This window comes from Rhinopithecus bieti, unplaced genomic scaffold (assembly GCF_001698545.2).
Source record: "Rhinopithecus bieti isolate Rb0 unplaced genomic scaffold, ASM169854v2 scaffold_41082, whole genome shotgun sequence".
In the NCBI taxonomy this organism is placed as follows: domain Eukaryota; kingdom Metazoa; phylum Chordata; class Mammalia; order Primates; family Cercopithecidae; genus Rhinopithecus; species Rhinopithecus bieti.
Genome location: NW_016817890.1, coordinates 504,220 through 510,522, shown reverse-complemented (window position 1 = coordinate 510,522; position 6,303 = coordinate 504,220).

The window sequence follows — 6,303 nt, the reverse complement described above, 5'->3', positions numbered from 1 at the left end:
CAGCCTCCCAAGTAGCTGGGATTACAGGCGCCCGCCACCACGCCCGGCTAACTTCCAAACGTATATTTAAAAGAAGAAAAAGGAAAAGAGGGGAAAAAAAAGAAAGAAATGAAAAGCAAAAAACTAGCCGGGCGAGGTGGTGGGCGCCTGTAGTCCCAGCTACTCGGGAGGCTGAGGCAGGAGAATGGCGTAAACCCGGGAGGCGGAGCTTGCAGTGAGCTGAGATCCAGCCACTGCACTCCAGCGTGGGTGACAGAGCAAGACTCCGTCTCAAAAAAAAAAAAAGAAAAGAAAAGAAAACAAAAGAAAAGCAGATGGGGCAGTCCAGCCTCTTCTCGCGGAGGCGGGGCTAGGCGGAGTCAGGGGCGGGCCGCCACAGCCTGCACCAATCAGGACCTGGTTGATAGGCAGAGCCTGGAGACTTCTAAGACACACACACCACCGTCAAACAGCCACGGGGATTCGTTTCCGTATGCAGCCTGGAAACTAGCCTAGGCCTATCCTGCCGCCGCTGCGGGCTACTATTGGCTGCCAAGAAACCCCGCCCGTCTTCCTGCCCATTGGCCGGTGCGGTTTACGTAAGAGGAGCCTGTTGCTGAGCGAGAAGTCTGTTGTGCAATTTTCGCTAAGGTGTTAACGCTGAAACCGCACTGGGCGTCCTGGGGTCAAAAAAAAACAATACTAGCCACAGTTTGTTTTATTGTTGTTGTTGTTGTTGTTGTCGTTTTTGAGACGGAGGCTCGCTCTGGCGCCCAGGCTGGAGTGCAGTGGCGTGATCTCGGCTCACTGCAACCTCTACCTCCTTGGTTCAAGCAATTCTCTGCCTCAGCCTCCCGAGTAGCTGAGATTACAGGCGCCCGCCACCACGCCCAGCTAATTTTTGTATGTTTAGTAGAGACAGGGTTTCACCATTTTGGCCAGCCTGGTCTTGAACTCCTGACTTCGTGATCCGCCCACCTCGGCCTCCCAAAGTGCTGGGATTACAGGCGTGAGCCACCGCACCTGGCCCGCCACAGTTTATTAAGCTGCTACTAAATGCCAGGCTATGTGCGCCAAACTTTTAATGGCTGTAGTCACCTTTCTTGAACACCCACCACTACCAGCCAGTCACTGAGCCAGATCCTTCAAAATAATAGTAAAAATGTAGCTAATCTACAGTTTATTGAGCACTTCATCTGCATCAATCTTTGTTAAGGGGTTTCCATGAGTAAGCTCTCATTCTCACAACAGAACGGTGGAGATAAACTATTGCCCCATTTGACATTTAACATGCAGTCCTGTAGACCCAGCTATTCGGGAGGCTGAGGTGGGAGGACCCAGGAACTCCAAACATAAGTGAGTTATGATCGCGCCACTGCACTCCAGCCTGGGCAACAGAACGAGACCTGTCTCAAAAAACCAAAAACATAATAAAACAAAACAAAAAAAAACAGGAAACGGGTTCAGAGAAGTGAAGTGACTTGCTGAGGTTCACAAAGAAAGGGTTGGAACTGGAACCTTCAACTCCGATATCCTGATTCCAAGTGTGGCCTTTTTAGAGAGGGGGTCGGGGTACAGAATTCCGCTGGGGATAGGCAGAGGTAGGACAGCATGGTAGCGGGCCAGAGGCGTTGCTCCGGGGACAAGCCTCAGAGTGAGAATAAGATGTATATGGCCTCTAGGAGTGAAGGGTTGGGGAAGGAAGGGAGACCAGAGGAAAGAGAGAAGTTGTTCTTTCTGAAAATGTGAGGCTCCTCTCCTGGGGCAGCCTGTTAAAGCGTAGGTAGCCCTGAACCTCGAGATTCTAGTCTCCACTCCGTGGCCAACTTTCTAGGGGCCTTGGGCAAATTCCTTCCTCTCGACCTGAGGCTTCCTGCCTTGTAGGAGAGGTAGTGAGCCAAAACAATGGGAAGTGCATTCGGGCTGTGAAGTATTTTAGGGCTCTGGTCCTTGCTGGCAGCAGGGGGAATATTCAGCAACCACAAGACCTTTACTTAGCTGTTGCCTGGCCTCTTTTCAAGACCTTCAGGCGGTTACATGGACCCTGACAGTCCTATAAACTCAAAACGGTTTGGGCCAGCCCTTTCCCATTCCATTCTGACTGACCTATAGCAGGATCTGGCCTGCAGGGGGCGTTGAGGAACCACTCGGCCGACAAAACTAAACTAAACTAAGCAATTTGCCCAAAAGCACCCAGTGCGTTCGTTTTTGCATTTTATTTAAGAAGGGTAAACGTTTCCAAACCTGAAGATTCTGTCCTCAGTATGCAATCGAGGAAGACGAATTATAGGCACTGCCAGTTCTCTGTGGCACCAGTTCTCTCCATAGTGGCTCTGGAAGTTTAGAGCTAATTTCTATTTCTTTGTTTTACAGATAGGGAAACAGATTCTAAGAGCTGGAAAAAAAATTCAGTTTGGGTTACTTGGCTAAAAGCTGGCACCCGGGTTGCCTGACTCCTGGGAAGTGCTCTTAGGAGATAGTTGGCTTTGTTTCTGGGAGTCCATGGTTGAGTACAACAAGCCTGCTAATGCACAACTCCAGAGGACAATTTTGGTTGTGTAGCTTGGCAGCTCGGCACCTGTCAGCTCTGTGCAGGAAGGACCTCCCTCCCCACCTAGCATAATGCCTGCTTCATGAGTAATTGAATTAATGTGTGACTAAGCTTTGGAGGGTGGGTCTCCTTTGGCTTTATCAAAACAATTGGAGTGGAACTTCTTTCCTGAAAGTTCCCCCTGGGCAGGAATTGTATCTGAGATTAGCAGGTGGGGGAGGAAAACAATAAGAAGAGCTCAGAAAATGACATCTGGGGTGATAAATCACAGCCCCCAGAATGGTCCCATTACAAGGTCATTATAGTAAAGTGATCTCAGAATTTGAGACTAGAAAACTAATTCAGGAAGAATGAATACAGAACAGATGAGAATCATATTAGGGTCATAATCTGAAAAAGGATCTAAGGCTGAAGACATCTCAATAACATTTTAAATCCAGTCTAGGCAGGTGTATCTCTGGGACTGGAAGGTGATTGAAGAATAAAAATAGCTGGCCAATCAGTGGCCTCAACATAGCTGATGCAAGAGTTGAGAGTGTGGCAACAGAAGAAGAAGATCTTTACCCAACCAAAAATACATGGCAATGGGGAGGGGAGGAATGTGCCCAGCCAGTGGCACCCTGCCATGGCCTGCTGAGCTGCTAGCTTCACCACTGGATTTCCCAGAGCCAGGCACAGTGCCTGGTACACACAAGATGGTAAATAAATACTTACTGAATGAAAGAGGGAAGGAAGGAAGGAACTGGAGCCCCGACCAGCAGACAGTTGCTGAGTAGAGCAGTTCAATAATTCGTCTTTTCACTTGCTCAGATTCCAGCTGCCTTAGCCACCGTCAGATGATAAGTTTGGCTTTCAGTAAAGGCTCTCCTACAAAGAGGAATGCCCTGGCCTCTCAATTGCAGGTCACTTGACAGTTATGTTTCTCACTCCCAATTAATATATCTGCTTTAAGCATCAGTTCCTTTTGCCAGCCTGCTTCTTACATATTCATGTGCTTGCCTCATCAATGGAGTGCTGGAGTTTCTGCATAGGAGTCATTCCTGCCTGGGTTGGAATCCTTACTCAGCATATTACTAAGCTAGCTGACCTTGGCCCACACGTGTGACCTCTTGAGCCTCAGTTTTCTCATCAGTCAAATGGAGACACAATAGCCTATTTCACAACATTGTGGTGAGAATTACCGGAGACAGTGATATATCCTGAATTCTTGCTGGAGCTCAGTAACTTTTTTTTTTTTTTTTTTTTTTTGAGACGGAGTCTCGCTCTGTTGCCCGGGCTGGAGTGCAGTGGCCGGATCTCAGCTCACTGCAAGCTCCGCCTCCTGGGTTTACGCCATTCTCCTGCCTCAGCCTCAGCAGTAGCTGGGACTACAGGCACCCGCCACCTCGCCCGGCTAGATTTTGTATTTTTTAGTAGAGACCGGGTTTCACCGTGTTAGCCAGGATGGTCTCGATCTCCTGACCTCGTGATCTGCCCGTCTCAGCCTCCCAAAGTGCTGGGATTACAGGCTTGAGCCACCGCGCCCGGCGGAGCTCAGTAACTCTTAATGTCTGTGCTTCTTCCTGGCTTTTCTTTCTTGGAGACCAGGTCACAAAAGATAATATCAAGGCTGGGCGTGGTGGCTCACACCTGTAATCCCAGCACTTTGGGAGGCCAAGATGGGCAGATTGCTTGAGCTTAGGAGTTCAATAGCAGCCCGGGCAACATGGTGAACCGCCCCTCCACCCCCTACCTCGTTTCTACAAAATAATACAAAAATTAGCCAGGTGTGGTAGTGTGCACCTATAGTCCCAGCTACTCGGAAGGCTGAGGTGGGAGAATCACCTGAGCCTGGGAAGTTGAAGCTGCAGTAAACAGTGATTGTTGGCCCGGTGCAGTGGCTTACGCCTGTAATCCCAGCACTTTGGGAGGCCGAGGCGGGCGGATCACGAGGTCAGGAGATCAAAACCATCCTGGCTAACACAGTGAAACCCCGTCTCTACTAAAAATACAAATTAGCCGGCTGTGGTGGCAGGCACCTGTAGTCCCAGCTACTCGGGAGGCTGAGGCAGGAGAATGGTGTGAACCTGGGAGGCGGAGCTTGCAGTGAGCCGAGATACTGCCACTGCACTCCAGCCTGGGCAACAGAGCGAGACTCCGTCTCAAAAAAAAAAAAAAAAAAAAAAAAAAAAAAAACAGTGATTGTGCCATGTAAAAAAAAAAGCTGGGCGCAGTGGCTCATGTGTATAATCCCAGCACTTTGGGAGGCTGAGCCTGGGAGGTTGAGGCTGCAGTAAACAGTGATTGTGCCACTGTACTCCAGCCTGGGAGACAGACTGAGACCCTATGTTTAAAAAAACAAAAAAAAAAAAGCCGGGCACAGTGGCACATGCCTGTAATCCCAGCACTTTGGGTGGATTACCTGTGGTCAGGAATTTGAGACCAGCCTGGCCAACATGGTGAAACCCCGTCTCCACTAAAAATACAAAAATTAGCTGGGCCTGGTGGCATGTGCCTCTAGTCCCAACTACTCAGGAGGCTGAGATAGGAGAATTGCTTGAATCCAGGAAGCAGTGGCTGAAGTGAGCCAAGATTGTGCCACTGCACTCCAGCCTGGGTGACAGAGCAAGACTCTGTCTCAAAAAAAAAAAAATTAGAATTTTGGGTCAGGTTCAGTGGCTCACACCTGTAATCCCAGCACTTTAGGAAGTTGAGACTGGGAATGTGAGACCAGCCTGGGGAACATACTGAGACCCCTGTCTCTGCAAAAAATAAAAATAAATTGGCCGGACAGCATGGTGCACACCTGTAGCTACTTGGGAGGATAGTTTGAGCCCAAGAGTTTGAGGTTACAGTCAGCTATAATCACACCACTGCACTCCAGCCTGGGTGACAGAGTGAGTAGAGGGAGACTGTCTCAAAAAAGAAAAAAAAAAAAATTCCAATTTTTTTTGCTTTTTCTTCTCACAAAGTTACTATGTAAGTGAAGCTTTGGGAATGATTTAGTGCCTTAAAGATTCTAAGGAGTTATTCAACAGAGGAGAGTAACTGATACACATTCATTCAAAAATATTCACTAAAGAACTCACAACAGGTATATCTTGTTTTTTTGTCTTTTTGTTTTGAGATGGAGTCTTGCTCTGTCACCAGGCTGGAGTGCAGTGACACGATCTTGGCTCACTGCAACCTCAGACTCTCTGGTTCAAGCGATTCTCCTGCCCCCCCCTTTTGAGGAGGGGGGTTTTCAGGGATATGCCCCCCCTCCCAACTAATTTTTTTTTTTTTTTTTTTTGAGGCGAAGTCTCGCTCTGTCGCCCGGACTGGAGTGCAGTGGCCAGATCTCAGCTCACTGCAAGCTCCGCCTCCCGGGTTTACGCCATTCTCCTGCCTCAGCCTCCCGAGTAGCTGGGACTACAGGCGCCCTCCATCTCGCCCGGCTAGTTTTTGTATTTTTAGTAGAGACGGGGTTTCACCATGTTAGCCAGGATGGTCTCGATCTCCTGACCTCGTGATCCGCCCGTCTCGGCCTCCCAAAGTGCTGGGATTACAGGCTTGAGCCACCGCACCCGGCCCCAACTAATTTTTTTTTTGTATTTTTAGTAGAGACGGGATTCACCATGTTGGCCAGGATGGTCTTGATCTCAACCTTGTGATCCACCCGCCTCAGCTGGCCTCACAAAGTGCTGGGATTACAGGCGTGAGCCACCGCGCCTGGCCAGCATATCTTGTTTTATTGCACTGCACTTTATCATGCTTTGTAGATACTGCATTTTTTTTTTTTTTTTTTTTTTTTT